General features: G+C 33.3%; 1 protein-coding gene and 1 pseudogene across 2 annotated transcripts in view; both read left to right on the top strand.

The window, feature by feature from the left end:
* SAMD12 (sterile alpha motif domain containing 12) overlaps positions 1-16,318 on the top strand; it is a 494,473-nt gene that overhangs the window by 281,737 nt on the left and 196,418 nt on the right. The window lies entirely within an intron of this gene.
* LOC127546132 (uncharacterized) lies at positions 3,814-3,914 on the top strand (annotated as a pseudogene).

Genomic DNA, 16,318 nt, shown 5'->3' with positions numbered 1-16,318 from the left:
AGGTGGAGTCATTGTCTTAAAGAGAATTCCTCTGGGACAGAGGATAGTTTAAGATCCTGATTCTGAACAAAGTTTGGAATGGCTAGCCTGAGTACTGCCTCAAATGGAAATTGCCTGTAGGATAAAGATTTAGTATACAGCATCTTCAAAAGTTCTTATTGTGAAGCTAGGGTTGGACGAGACTAAGAATGTCACCTCTGAAGTTATTCATTATTTAAAGAAAGTCCAGTGCTTTAATAGTCCAACCCCAAAAATATATATGGCCAGGAGTAAAACAAATCAGAATGGGCTTAATACATGGATCTAAAAGTAGGCATTAAAGTCTTTTCTGCCTTTCCTTTCTTAATACTTTTGTGGGGTGTTGGGGGTTTATTTGTTGAAACACATGGGAGCCACCTGACAGTAGCTGCTGGAGATCCAACCTAGAATGGATCTCCTCTTGTAAGAGGATGACACAAGGAGACTGAGAGGCACTTGCTGTTCTCTGATTTGACTGAGAGGCCATTGCATTGTATGACCTCTCGCCTCTTCCCTCTGCCTCCAGTTTACCTTGTTTCTAATCCACAATACCTGTCAGCAAAGGCTGCCTTGCAACCCCTTCCTATGTTATGCTCCACAGCTGTGAAGCTCTCGGAGAATTGACCTGTCCCTTAACATCTCTTCAGGGGAACATTTTTCCTTTGCAGGGGGAAGGTGGGGAACACTTGATACATTCACTGCAAATTCTTTTGTTTGCTCAGTCAGATAAAATGAGGATAATGTAAAACCATAATTAGGTCAGGATAACTAGGACTTTGACCTGGGGTCCAAGTTTCTTTGGGGAGTTGGTAGGGAACTAATGCTTCCCTCCTGAAGCTTCAGCCATCTTCATCATAGTATGTGGTAGAATGGGTTGCTTGAATACCTCACTAGGTGGTCCTTAACCCCTACTCTCAGAGGCACACTCACCACTTTAGGTTAGCAGACTCTATAGGAGACTGGCCCAATTTGTTTCCCAATATGACTGTACTTACATCAGTCTGTCCTTTGGGATATCATCATTGCCTCCTCCCCACCTGATTCTGCCTCATACCTAATAATTTCTTGTTGTTGTTCTAGGTAATGGAAATGAAGAAAAGAAATTTACTATACCTAAATGCAAATGGATTTCTAAATAGCCAGAAAGAGAGTTGTGTCAGTAAGAGGCAAAGATAATGGTTTCCTTGTGATTTGAGGAGCTTTGTTTTTATCTTAAATACACATGTTGAGGAGTGTACTAGTTTAAAGAAAATTAACACATGTAAAAATCAATTTTTTTCAAATGAGAGGTTGAGTCCCATTATCAAAAGGTTTATTGCTTTACTAAAAAAAAAAAAGGATTCTGCAGAGTATCTTTAGAAAAACATTCCCTTACTGTATTTTAAATGGTTCTGTTTACAAAACTTTGATTTACATGAAAGGTTACAGGAAAATATCAATTACTTAAAATAAGGGTGTGTCTGTATATTAAATAGCTTATCATGTTAAACAGTACAATATGATATTTTACAGCAAATTTACTTTACTAATTATGTTTTATATAAGCAATATTAAAGTTCATTTTCATTTCCTGTGTATACAGAAACTGAGAGTGGAGGGAAGTGACCTGAAAGCATACCAAATGATTGGAAGACGGCAGCTGGGGAAGGAAATTTTTTTCAGAAGCCATTGACCACATATAACATTTGTATTTATCAGTCAGAGAGAAACCTCTAATAAAAGCAATCCCAGAGAATGATGCTGAAATGTAGTGAAAAGAGAATCCTCAGGGAGACACAAGAGTCTTAGAGAGTTGCCAGTATACTAACAGGCAATCTTGCCCATGATCCCAAAGAAAACATGTGCCAAAGACAGGTCTCTGAATCTTCAAATCCACTCTTTCCACTGTAATACTTTTCTGAGGTATTATTATTATTATTATTGTTTGCTTAATTTATTATTGGATGGGTGAATTTATTTTTTGGTTTTATTTTCATTTTGTTTGTTTGGAATTTTTTTTTTTTTTTTTTTTTTTTTTTTTTGCCAGAAGAATGATTTCATCAGTAGAGGGAGAGTCAGTGGACAAATCCCCCTTTCCAAAGAGCTCCTGCTCTGCAACCTATGATTTTATTTTCCTGAAAAACTAGGAAGTTAAGTAGTTACTCAGTATCCCACCAGGAGTCAGACTGCGTCTTCCTAACTAGAGGCCAAGTCTTTATCCTCTATGCCTTTGTCTCTCTATTATTGAAGTTACTTATGATAATGATGATGATTAATTCAGCAAACATTTATAAAATATACATTATCTTCCAGGCACTGTACTTAGTACTGAGAGTACAAATGCAAATAGAGAGAAAGATATTACCTGACCTCAAGGAGTGTACATTTGAATTTATTTAACAAAATGAGATATGGGGATGGGGAGAAAATCCCCATTTTGAGGAACATGGTAAAGAAAATCCAGAATCAGGGAAGTTACCCAGAGAGGAGTAAAGAGATGGATAGCTCAGAGTGTGATTTCAGAACCAAACAATTAAGGAAAAGAGCCAAAGGGGCAGAGTGTGCTTTCAGACAGAAAATAAGGTTATTTTTGCCATTTTTGTGAAGTGTCCTGATTATTACATGTTAAAGTTATAGTCTCTATCCTTTCCTATAGATCTTTGTTTACAAATAAACATTGTGAGGAATTCATTCTTTTTCCAGCTTTATGGAGTTGTTCTTGAATAGAACAAGAGAATAAGCATTAGAGAAAGAAGCAGTCATTTATAATCATTTACATTCATATATACTTTGATTTGCTATATTCTCACAGGAACCTCACAAAGGTACAAGTATTACAGGTAAAAAGCTGAGGGTCAGAAAAATTGAGAGACTTGCCCAATGCCACTTATTTAATAATATTGGATCTGGGACTTGAAATCATATCTTATAATTCCAAGTTTCATGCTCTATCATTTGCATCACTGTTTATTGAGCTCTCTCAATACACTACTGTACCTTATGTATGATTTTCAAAACATTTCACAAAATCTCCAAATTAGAAGGAATCTACCAAGTACAAACTGTAATTGAATTGGAAAACTGGAATCTCCTCTGAGAAGTCATCATGCAGTCATTATTTGAATTATCTCAAGATGGGAGAAGATACCATCTCCTGACATTATTGAGGAAGATACTTAAGAAGTTTATTATTAGGTTGTTTTCCTGATATAATTTCATTTTCTTTGAAGGTTTTTCCCTTGTATCTGGTATTCTGCTAAATTATACTATTCATAATTTGAGAACAAATCAATCAGGTTTCCCAGTTCAATATTTATCTACATATGTTTTTATAGTATCTGGATCTAGATTTTAATCTCACAATCCTCTCCACCAGATAAGCAACTCCAGCATTAGAACCATCTTCTTCCCAAAGCTGGAGATAATCCTTCACAGAATTCTGATTGTAACTCTCTGGTGTTCTTAAAAAAACAGAAGGTCATAACAGATTTAAAAAAAAAAAGATAACTTCAGAACCTGAAAGTCTGAATACATATTATCCCTCTGACACACACAGATCTCAGATCTCTTAGGCAACTCCCTATCAGTTAACAGATAGATTCTGATCTTCATTGGTAATATTCTTTTCTTATCTAGGAGTTCTCTCTACCAGGGAAATCATAAGTATAGTGCCTATTCATTATAGAAATGGTGTCTGTCCTTTGTTCTAGGATTTAAGTGAGGAAGGGCTATGCAAAATCACCAGCTTCATTTTCTCCTACAGTCATCTGGGTCTAGTAGCAAAGTATATATCAGGAGGATTGGTGATAGCCCTAGATGTTGTATGAAAGGAGATAAGGTTACTACTCCCCTTGATAAGAATGGAAGAGATCCTAGTGACCTTTACTATATATATACATATATATATATATATATATAAAGAGAGAGAGAGAGAGAGAGAGTGAGTTAAGACATTGCCTCCTACTCAGTAACATGTAAGCACGTATAGAAATGTAAAAGACAGATGGAACACTGAGTTATCTAGAAGATCTAAATTCAGACACATATTATCTGCATCACCTGTTTCCTCATTGGTAAAATAAGGATAATAATAATAATAATAATAATAATAATACCTTTTTCATAGGGATGTTGTGAGGTTCACTTGAAATAGCACATATAAAGTACTTTGCAAAGCTTAAAGCACTATATTAGTGTTTTATTTTTGTATCACTGGTGTATATATTGCAAATCCCTTTTAGTGAATTTGTTGAGAGCAATGACTACTGGATCCATTTGTGTCTACCTTAGGTCTAGCAAAGTGCCTAAATTTATTATAAGATCATAATAAATGTTTATTGAATTAAGTTGAAGCAAGAAAACACAAGATGATTTTCAACCTAAAGTAGTGCCAAATAGGAAGGATTCCTTTAATGAATCTTGTAAAATATTCCATGTAGTTTGTTCTAGTTATTTTTTATCATAGATACTATAATTAAAATGTTTATTATATTCAATAATAAATTATCACAATAAAAAAGAAGCATTGGATTAAAATTATGAAAAAAAGGAAAATTTAAATTTGGTGCTGGAGGAAAAAACTATTTAACAAATAGAATTATGCAAAAGTGAACTGGGATACCCAGAAAAGAACTGGATTACCATCTTCCACTGGAAATCATCAAGGAAACACTAAATGACTTAGTACTATAGATGTTATAGAAAAGATAACATATTCTCTTTTAGGTAGGGATTGAATTTGATCATTTCTGAGATCTCTTCCAACTCTGAGATTCTGTTGTTATGCAAAATCCATTTGCATTCCATCAGCATACTTGAATCTCCATCCAGAATTTGCCACTTTGTATTTCTAATTTTCTTTTCTTTTATCATATAATATAATTTATAAGTTGATGCATTGTAAACTCCTTGAGGACAGGAACAATGTTTTGTCTAAAGTTTCAGTTTTTATTCTTTAACATTAAATCTTTCTCATCTAGCACAGAACTGTGCACACAATAACTATGTAATAGAAGTCTGTTGATTGATTTTACTAATTGATCACCTTTCTATAGAGAAGTTACCAAGCTGAAAATTGTTGCCAGTAAGGGAATATATAACTATCTTTTTTACATTATGATTTTCTCTCTCATGTTTTTGATATTTCATGAGTTGGCATAAGAAATTAAATGGGAATTTGGGGGGAGTTTTGCAGAAACTACAAATGACAGGTGAAGGCACTAACCTTCAATTTTGCAGGAAACTCACAAATGTATAACATCTATGTATAGTATTCTATAATATCAACATATTTTACTTTTTAATGCCACAATAATTCAGACTTCTCTGAAATAAAAGGAGGGCCATCAAATTTTTCTCAGATTTTCCAGATTATAAGGGGCACCATCCTAATCCCTATCATGTAGAAGGAATAACTATATAGTTTTGGCTCCAGAAGATGCTTGCTTTTTTCTTATTAGTGTTTATTTCTCTATTTTTAGTAACATTAAATATGAGTATCTACTTTGGATGTTCAATCTTCTCTGTTTTAGTGAGCTAAAAATCTTATTTTTACTTTCCTTTTTAAAGTTCTACTTGGGGAGAAAGTATTTACCATATATTAGAAAGGTTTCTTTGTGTAGAGAAAGAATTATCCTTCTTTTCAAAGTCCAAATGGAGTAAAGCAAGGTAAATTTCTATGATTTTAGAAACCTCCAGTTTTTTTAGCCACTTGACACAAAAGAGTGAAGACTGGTAGAGCCATTTCACCAATCATTTTCATTTCCTTAGTTATGAGATCCTTTAAGTGAATTGCCACTTCAAAGTGTAGTAATTGTGTGTGTTTGTGAATTTTCTTCTCTATTACATAAAAATTCTTACTTGCATTATGGTTTACCTCCTCACTATGATGAGCCCTCAGAACATACAATATTGTTGATTAGTCCAACTTATTTAGCATGAGTTGAAAGCAAACTTTTCAGAATAGCTCATCTCCAGCACGTCTTGCTGATTTCTTATATTTAACTTGTTGGAAAATGAGCTTAGGTTTCCCCTCACTCCCTCCATCCTCCACCCATCTCATTCCAGAAGATACCCATTTTTGCCATTTATTAGAACCCCACCATCCCAATTTACATGATCACAATCTTAAAGGAATTTTATGCACTTAGCTATTTACCTCCATAATGCATAACTAAGTCCTTAATGCTATTGATTTGATTTGGTTTCTTTTCTGACATCAAATCATTCCTTCTTTTTAGTTTTCACAGTTGGTATTTAAAATTCTTTACAGTCTGCCTTCAGCCTACCTTTCCATATTTATTATACCTATATCTCTTCATAGATCCTATAATCCAGCCAAACTGTCCTACTTGCCACTATTTATGACATTCTCACCTCCATATCTTTGCATTTTTCTAGTCACCTTAATCGACAAAGTGTATCATCATCTTGTAGAATCTCTACCTTCCTTCAAAGCCATGCTTCCTACATAAGATTTTCCCCAGCCTCCCCAACCATGTTAATGTCTTTCTCAAAAAAAAAAAATCACTTTGTGCTTGACTTGTATTTATTTGCTCTATATTTCATACTTATTTATATGTGTACATGTAGTTTCCCTCAATCAAATGTAAGCTTCTTGAGGACAGACTGTTTCAATTTTGTCTTTATAACTTAGCACAGAACTTGGCACACGATAGACACTCAATAAATATTCGTTGATTAATTGACAGCCAGAAGCTTAGTTCTATTATAAACTCTTATTGTCCTAATTTACAAGGGTTGCTATAGAAAAAAAAATTATAAACCTTAAAGCTACACATAGAAAATTTGGTGTTACTATTTTTTGTTGTTCTTGCCTTATTTATCTTGGGATTATGATGACAAGCATCTTATCTGATCATCCTGACTATAGCTTCTCCTTCTAATGTTTCTACATAAAACAATTTGGATTTATTTCTAGTTATATTAAATCTGAAAGATGGGATTAGAGATGAAATAGAGTGATCTGCCAATCTAATTCCTCATTATTTTTCATAAATGAGAAAACTAAAAAAGTTTAAGACTCACTCAACATTATACCAATAGCAAGTATCACAGTTGAAATTCAAATCCAGGTCTTTTGATAATAACTCCAGCATTCTTTCCCTCCCTACTATACTATATTTCTCATCTAAGCATTACCGAACCTCCATCAGTGATTACATCTCTTGAATTTTCTCTCTGATTGCTTTCTCTCTTCAACCAAACTAAGTTGCACAATACATCCTACCTATATAATATAGACATTAAACAAAGATCCTCCACTGAGCTTTAGAACCTATTTCCAAACTTGTGGAGGTCAATTTTGCTCTGACAAAGTTGCAATTAGATGGTAGTCTTATGTAGTAAATATTTTAAAGGGAAAATCACAGATGATCCATTTCTTATGACAGTGGCTCTACAAGATCTTTGCATATAAGAAGAAAGAAAGTTTTTGATGTTGGTCTGAGAGTACATCAGAATTTTTTTTTCTATTGAAAATTCTCTCTCCCCCCTCCTTCTTCTTGAGAAGTCAAGAGAAACAAAACCTGTTACCAATATGGTATAGTTGGACACAATAAATTCCTACATTAGTCATGTTTCAAAAGAGGAACAAGAGAAGAAAGAGGAGAAGGAAGGAAGGGAAGAAGGAAAGAAGAAAGGAAGGGAGGAAAGAAAAAGGAAAGAAAAAGGAAAGGAAAGGAAAGGAAAGGAAAGGAAAAGAAAAGGAAAGGAAAGGAAAGGAAAGGAAAGGAAAGGAAAGGAAAGGAAAGGAAAGGAAAGGAAAGGAAAGGAAAGGAAAGGAAAGGAAGAAGGAAGAGAGGAAGGAAAGAAAGGAGGGAGGAAGAGAAGGAGGGAAGGAGAAAGGATAGCAAGGGAGGGAGGGAGGGAGGAGAAGAAAAGGAAATATGTTTCAATCCACACTATGATTTACCTGGGGATGGATAATATGTTTCATTAGTTCTCTGTAATTGTGGTTAGTCATTGTGTTCTCAAAGTCTTTCAAAGTTATTTGTCTTTACAATGTTGTTGTGTGTATCATTCTTCTAATTCTGTTTATTTCATTTTTCATTATCATGAAAGTTTTCCCAAACTTCTGAAATCATATTCTTCCTCAGTTCTTCTAATACAATATTATTCCATCAAATTCATATATCATAACTTGTCCATCCTTTTCCCAATAAATGGGCATTCCTTCAGTTTTCCACTGAAGTTCTTTGCCACTACCAAAAGAACTGCTATAAATATGCTTGTAATTTTAGGTCCTATCCCTCTTTGACTTCCTTAGGGTCTGACCTAATAGAGAAATTGTTCAATCATATGGTATACAGAGTTTAATAGCTTTTTGACCATTTCCAAATTGCTTTCCAGAATGGTTGGACTAGTTCACAACTCCACCAATAATGGTTTACTATTTCCTGTTTTCCCACAGCCCTTCCAGCATTTGTCACTTTAATTTTTTGTTATCTTAGCCAACCTGAAGGGTGTGAGGTAGTATCTCAGAGTTGTTTATATTTGTATTTCTCTAATTACTAATAATTTAGAACATTATTTCATATATATGTATATAATATGTATGTATGTGTGTATATATATAATATATATAAATACTTTATACTCGAGATTTAATTACATAGCAGTTAATAGCAGTGAAGAAAAGGTATTAATCTGAATTGTTAAATTTCTTTATATTAATTTATCATTTCTTTTATTTCTGAACAGTTTGGGTTAATACATATTTATACTACCATTTCAATGAAATATTATATTATTATATGAGAGATAGCTATGGTGTAGTACACAGAATACCTTTTTCAAGTCCTTCCTCTTGCTTCATACTTCCTATGTGATTCTGAGCAAGTCTTTTAATTACTGAGGCTATTTCTCCACCTGCTACAGCATAGCTCTTGTAGTTCATGCTCATGAACTTCAAGTTCATATAGTTCATGTATGCATGTTTAAATGTACATGTATGTATATATGCATACATACACAAGTACAAATGTGTTTGTTTTGTGTGGACCTATTTATATACCCACATGCATATATGAATACCTCCATATGCATGTGTATCTTATATTCATGCATATATATACACATATATAGTACATATACACATGTAGCCATGTTTGCCCTTTTTTTTTATAGTTTTCACTTCCCCCCCAAATTTTTGTTTCTGTTCCAATTAAGCTATAATACTAATATGAAGATCCCAAACAGTTTTGGAATTGTAACACCTTGTATTTGTTTGATTTACTAACACCCACTTCTTCCTAGTCACCAGAAATACAATATGGTGTTTATTTATTTATGTTTAATTAAAGTTAATTAGAATTCATTTTGTTTTAAATTTTTGCATACTAATGTAGTATAACCTTTTAGATAATTGGAATAACATTACAGTGATAATACTTGGATGAATTTGTGATTTTGTTGATGTGGTTATTCTCTCCATTCATGAATCTACCCACACCTCATACTTTATGATCCTTGTTCACGATATTCCATAAATCTTCCACAGAAGATTACCATCAATGCATACAGATTTTCCATTTCTTTTTTTTTTCATATTTTTAGGTGATAGTATAGACCTTGTGTTATTTATCTAACTTTTCTTCCAATTGATCATCCCAGCTCGTTTTCCTAATACATTCTCTCCAGCATCTACTTTAAAAAAAATGTTAGGGAATCATGGAGTCACTTTATCAGCTCAAAAAGTTAAAACTAGGAATCACTGAATAGTGTACTCAGATTGCATTGCATTAAGTTATGCCCAACTTGCTTTATAAGTGTTTTGTTTTCATATCTATGTGGTCATCTTCTTCAATTGAATTATACAACTATCCCTTCCACATCACAACTTTCCCCATCACAATTTCGATATATCCCCGGTTAGCATAAGAAATTAAATAAGGATATGCAGAAGCTACAGACTATACATGGCAGCAGACGACAAAGAAAAAGTTTGGAGACTCAGAAATGCATATATATATATATATATATATATATATATGTAGTATTGTATAATATCAACATGTTTTATTTTTCAATACCATAATAATTCAAACTTCTCTAATATGAAGGAAGAGGCAAAAAATTTTATTTAGATTTCCAGATCATAGAGATACCACACCCCTAACTCTGGCATTTTGGAAGGATTAACTATAATCTCATAAGGAGTAAGCACCACATATTCTTTCCTTATGTTTTATCCCATGACCAGAAGCAAGTGCTCTGCATACAGATAGTACTAAAAAAGAATCTCCAATTAATTTGTTTTAACTATCTGCTCATTGCCAGTCAGCAAATAAACATTTATTAAATACCTACTATATGTCAAATGCTGGGATACAAAGAAAGGAAAAAAAAATAATCTTTGCTTTCAGGAAATTCCCCATCCAGTTTTTTTTAATTATTAAAGCTTTTTATTTATAAAACATAAGTATGGGTAATTTTTCAACATTGACCCTTGCAAAACTATATTTCAAATTTTCCCTTCCTTCCCCTCACTTCCTCCCCTAAATGGCTTAATTTGCATTTCTCTGTTCAATCGTGATTTAGAACATCTTCTAGACATATGAAAAGGTACTCTAAATCACGATTTAATTTCTTCATCTGAAAATTGTCTATTCATCTCCATCCAGTTGTGACAACATCTCTCTATATGGCCAAGAGTATTTCTTATATTGACCTGAAAACCCTTAGCACAGAACATTAGTTTAGTTCTTAATGTCCAATTGCCATAATAAAATTTAATTTGACTTTTGGGGTACTTGGTTTTCCCTAGAAACTTCTGATTCGGCTATAAACCTTGTATCCTTTAATTCACTTGAAAAACTATTGATGTTTTTTATTTTAATTGAAGAATTAATGGCAAAAATAATAACTAAGTTTAAATGATTTTATAAAGGATTAAGAAACTAGTGGATCCAAGGATATAGAGGTATTTGGAGTTTTTAGTTTGTTTATTTGTTTTTGCGAATATTCACAAGTCCTCCCTTCAAAGAAGGTTATTATCATATGCAAATAATTATAATACAATGTAAAGTGTGATTAGGACAGAGAATGAACCCAGAAAGAGTACTCTAGAAAAAATGTGAACAGGGATAGAACATCTTTAGATTAGGACAGGGGTGACCTAGTAAATATTCATGGGTAAGATTACATATTGGAAAAGAAAGAAGAGTTTTAGTACAGAGGTAATTGATTTTTAAAGTAAATAAATCTATGAATACAGTCACAAGTCATAAAGTGTTTAGGAAACACAAAACTCCCTGGAGTAGCACATGGAAAACATTTTGTTAAAAAAAAAATACTAATCTCACTTTGGAATTTTTCTGATTTATTAGCTATTTTAGGAGTCATTGATTCAATTGAAATCTTGTGCAGAAATCAGCTCATTCCAACCTTTAATCTTGTCAACATATAAACTCTTAATCTGTGTTTGGCTGTTATGCTCATGAGTAGGATAACTGGAAAGAGGAGGTTTGCCAATAGCCACATAATGTGCCTCTCTATAATTAATAAAATAAGAAAACTAATGCCGGCTGGGCTGTCCTCCTAGTGCCGTTACATTAACAGGAAATAAAAAAAAACAACAATGCATAGCAATTGCTGACAAATAAAATCAAAGGTATTTCAGTGCTTAGTCTACCCATCCAAAGCAGAAAAGACCTTGAAGGTTATTTATAGTACCATAAATCTTTGAGATATAGGCTATATTATGTTAGTATCAGATTTTATTTAAAAACAATCTGTTCAGTGGTTCAAGAAAAGAAATTATTGGATATTTCTAGTGGCTTAAAGAAAAAACGACAATCATAAAGAAGCCTTTTAAAAATAATTTTTTGCTGTTTCTTAGGCAGGACATAACTTGGTAAATGTACATGCAGCAAGGATTTTTAGACTATATTTAACTTTAGTTTACTGATTAAAGGCTATATAGTCCTTCCAGAGAGGCCTAAGAATTGTTCATAACCACATTTTCAGTCCATTTTCTGAATTTATATTTCATATGGGAATTCATACTACTGCTATTTCCTTCTATTAACATCATCAACTCCTGAATATTTTCAGCCAATAATCTAAACTTATCTAACAGTTTTTTCAACTAGCTTGATAAAGAATCAATGCATCTATTTCTATCAGGGAAGTAAATAACTGACTAGAACCATAAGATAATTTACATTAAATCATTTTTTTCTCTATGTTGAAAAAAATGCTCCAGTGAAAAGACAATCATTTCTGAATGAAATCAAATGAGTACCCAAGTGTTGGCTGCATTGAAATGCTGTCAAGTAAGAGAAAATAGAGTTGTATTGTTTTTGGAAAGTTCTTCAGGCTTTCTTGCCAGAAACGGCAATGATGGACTAGCTGACCTTGCAGCCCTTTCTAGGTCTGGTGTTTGGTGACTAGCTAGTGTCTTTAGGCCCCCAGACTTCATGCTAGCACTTCCTAAACAAGATGGATCTTTTAGCTCATCTGCAGAATACAATTAACAGAAGGGTCATGAGAGAATAATTTCTTCTTTTTAAAATGTTTTGATTTGTCTGTTACTTTTATTTAATTCATTTCACAAAGACGTATGAAACATTTGCTAGATAGATTCCATGATTTAAAATACTATGCTAGATTTTGGGAATACAAAAGCAACAAAATTGACCCTGTCTTCAAGGAGCTAATGATCTACTAAAAGTATACTATGAAGTAAAGTTTACATGATTATCAGTCTCCCAGCTTCCATGCTTCCTTTGTCTCTATTCCATTGGAAAGGATGGTAGAAATAAGTAAATACAAGGTAATTTGGGGAGGGTGTTGAGCATAGAAGAAAGGAGAAATGAAGGGTGGTTTCATGATGGAGGAGATGTAGAGCTGAGAAGGAAGAGAACAAATCTGAGAAACTGAAGAGGAGGGAGAAATATATTATTGACATGGGAAATATATTATTGACATGAGAAGGAAGAGAACAAATCTGAGAAACTGAAGAAGAGAGAGAAATATATTATTGACATGGGAACAAAGCAAAGAAGCAGAAGATAGTATGACAGATTTTGGAGGGAGGGGAAAGCTAGCCTGTCTCAGGTTCCTCATATGTAAAATCAAGAGGATATCCAGTGTATTCTAGCCAGTGTATCCAGTGTAACCTATCTTACATGTTAGTTTGTAAGGATAAAATGAGAATATATTTATAAAGCCTTCACAAATCTTAATACTTTATATAAATACTAACTATTATTATTATCACAATGTCAGACTTACTTGATGGGTTAGTGAGTTTTACTGGACATCTTTTCTTTTTTTCTCTCCCTCTTATTCTTTGTTAATAATAAGTATCCTTAGCATTTACATAGCAGTTTAAGGTTTGCAAAATACTTTGCAAATAGTATCTCATTTTTATCTCCACATAAGTCTTGGGAAGTAGGTGCTATTATTTTTTCTGTATTTCTGGACCTTCCGTGTGTTGCTTCTTGTTATTCTCTTGATAGCCAAGCAAAATAAGCTTAATCTCTTCTTCCATGTGACAGTATTTCTAAAATCTAAAGAGAGCTATGGTATTTCCCCCAAGTATTCTTTTCTCCAAACTTCTAGAATAACCTCTCCCCTTCTTTCTCAGTTCCCCCTTTTTCCTCCCCTATCTTCCCTTCTTGATTTCCTCTTTCCTTTTTCCTTGCCTGATCCCTGCTTCTACCTACCTCTCCTCCCCTGTCTATGTCTTTCCCTTCCCCCTTTCCTATCCTTTGGCCATTGTGTATATTGTGTATATCTCCATCCAAGAAATATTTGTCCTGCCAGATAGGATTTCCCTACTTTTGCTACTATTCTTCTCTGGTAATTTCCAACCAATAGCAAAGAAAATATTGTAACAACATTCTGCATTCTTCATTCATGTGTAAGACAAGGTTGTTCTTACCCTATCATACAGTGCATACCCTTTGATCCAGCAGTATCTGTACTAGGTCTATATCCTAAAGAGATCATAAAAAAGGGAAAAGAACTCACAAGTGCAAAAAGGTTTATGGCAGCCCTCTTTGTAGTGGCAAGGAACTGGAAACTGAGTGGATGCCCATCAGTTGGGGAATGGCTGATTAAGCTATAGTATATGGATGTAATGTAATATTATTGTTCTGTAAGAAATAATCAGGAGCATGATTTCGGAAAGGCCTGGAGAGACTTATGTGAACTCATGCTAAGTGAAGAGAGTAAACCAAAAGAGCATTGTACACAACAACAAGATTATGTGATGATCCACTGTGATGGACTTGGATCTTTTCAACAATAAGGTGATTCAAGCCATTTCCAATAGACATGTATTGGGATTGAATGTAAATCACAACATTGTATTTTCACCTTTGTGTTCTTGTTGTTTTACTTGTTTGTTTTCTCTTATTTTTTTTTCCTTTTTGATCTGATTTTTCTTATGCAACGTGATGAATGTGGAAATATATTTAGAAAAATTAACCTGTATTAGATTACTTACTGTCTAGGGGAGGAGAGAGATGGGAAAAGAAGGAGAAAAATTTGGAACACAGGGTTTTGCAAGGGTGAATGTTAAAAACTCTTTGCATATATTTTGAAAAATAAAAAGCTATTATTAAAAAAGAGAAGGTTGTCCTGCATTCATGTGTAAAATAAAATTGTTTTATTTTTAATATATTAGCTTATGAGAAAACTCCGTAAAGCTACTTTAATGCTCAAGCTTAGAATCAACAACCAAGCCTTAGTCTACTGGAATTATTTTTAAAGCAAAAAATGTGTTCTTCTAACAAGCAGATTCCTGTCCATTTTTATCATTTTTGAACTGACCTCACTTTCTACACCTCTGTTTAGCCATCCAGATCAGCAACTATTTTAACCCTGTCTGTGTTATTAATGGGGCTAAGCAAGTAGGTACCTGGTCACAACCAGATTAAAAAATTGAGATGCCATCCAATAGCATGTATTTAAGCACTAGTTAGGGAATGTAATGTACAGAAGTGTTGTCAAAATCAAAAAGAAATGGGGATCCATGTGAGCCATTTGCTCAGAAAACCTTATATCAGCACTATCTATATTCTCTTGTACATTTTAGTTATTGTTCATGCTTTTTTTGCAGCATAGCTAATATGCAAATGTTTTGCATGACTTCACATATATAACTGATACACACTGTTTTCTCAATGAGTAAGTGGGAGAGAATTTGTAACAATATATTTTTCAAATGAATATTAAAATAATTTTTTAAAATAAAGTTTTAAAAGGTTTTTTTTTTTTTAAAGATCCTCCTTTCTCCATTAAGAAATGGTGAACAGGAGTTTTGTTTGAATCTAAAAATCCTATTCCCTAAAAACTATTTTCCATATTCAAGGGAATAAGATAGATATCGTTTTTGTCTGTACTCCAATTCTTTGAGAAGAGTATAAAGGAAGATGCTTTGTCTTCTTTGGAGAAGGTGAGGGAAGGAGATGCTAAAAATGTTTGTCTATTCTGCCTCCCTCCAAGTCACACATCAAGAGAGCACCATTTCCCATGCTACATATGGGGCAGTCTCACTACATTTATGCTTATTTTAGTGTCTCCACACAGAGTTGTTTTGATATCCAAATGACATAATGTTTGTAAAACCCTTGACAAATTTTAAAGTGCAATGTAAATATCAGTTGCTATAATTATTTTTCATTGGGTTAGAGAATTCCCAAGTGAAGAAACTCTCTTGATAAATGCAGGTGTTCCTAACTCTGAAAACTAGTCCCCAAAAGTTGCCTAAGAGTCCTGGAAGATTTAAGACCTAACCCAGAATCTTATAGCCAGTATGCATGTGTAAGAGATGGGACTAAATTTTAAGCTGTTTAAAAGATTGCCTAGGTCTTTTTTGACTTTACAGCCTGTTCCTTACTTAATATATTACCTGTTGGGATTGATATTAGATATATGTTATATAAATAAATAGTATCAACTATATGTAAACAAATAAATCTAAGAAAGTTGCAAAAATAAGTATTACTTTCTCTCCCTTTAGGGATTCTACAATCTATTAAGATTAATGAAAGGGCTGAATACATAATATATGTATAATAATGTTTTAGTGACCTACTGACTGAAAGCCTAGAACCAGAGGACCTTTCAGGATGCCATCCAGTTTAGCTTTTTGCTTGATACCAGTGGTTCTCAAAATCAAATTCCCAAGGTTTTTTCAATGAGTAACAAACTGGTGTCTTGCACAATTATACCTGACTTTGTTATAGATTAATGAAATAAATGTTTTATTAACCTTTCCTTTGAGCTTTTCCCTCATTTGTAAAATTTTTCCTTCTCATTCTAATTAATTTTTCTCTGTCCTTCCAGG

The sequence above is a fragment of the Antechinus flavipes genome, chromosome 1 (genome assembly GCF_016432865.1).
Source record: "Antechinus flavipes isolate AdamAnt ecotype Samford, QLD, Australia chromosome 1, AdamAnt_v2, whole genome shotgun sequence".
Classification (NCBI taxonomy): Eukaryota; Metazoa; Chordata; class Mammalia; order Dasyuromorphia; family Dasyuridae; genus Antechinus; species Antechinus flavipes.
The sequence above is the reverse complement of the archived record's forward strand: the minus strand, read 5'-3'. Positions and strand labels throughout refer to the sequence as shown.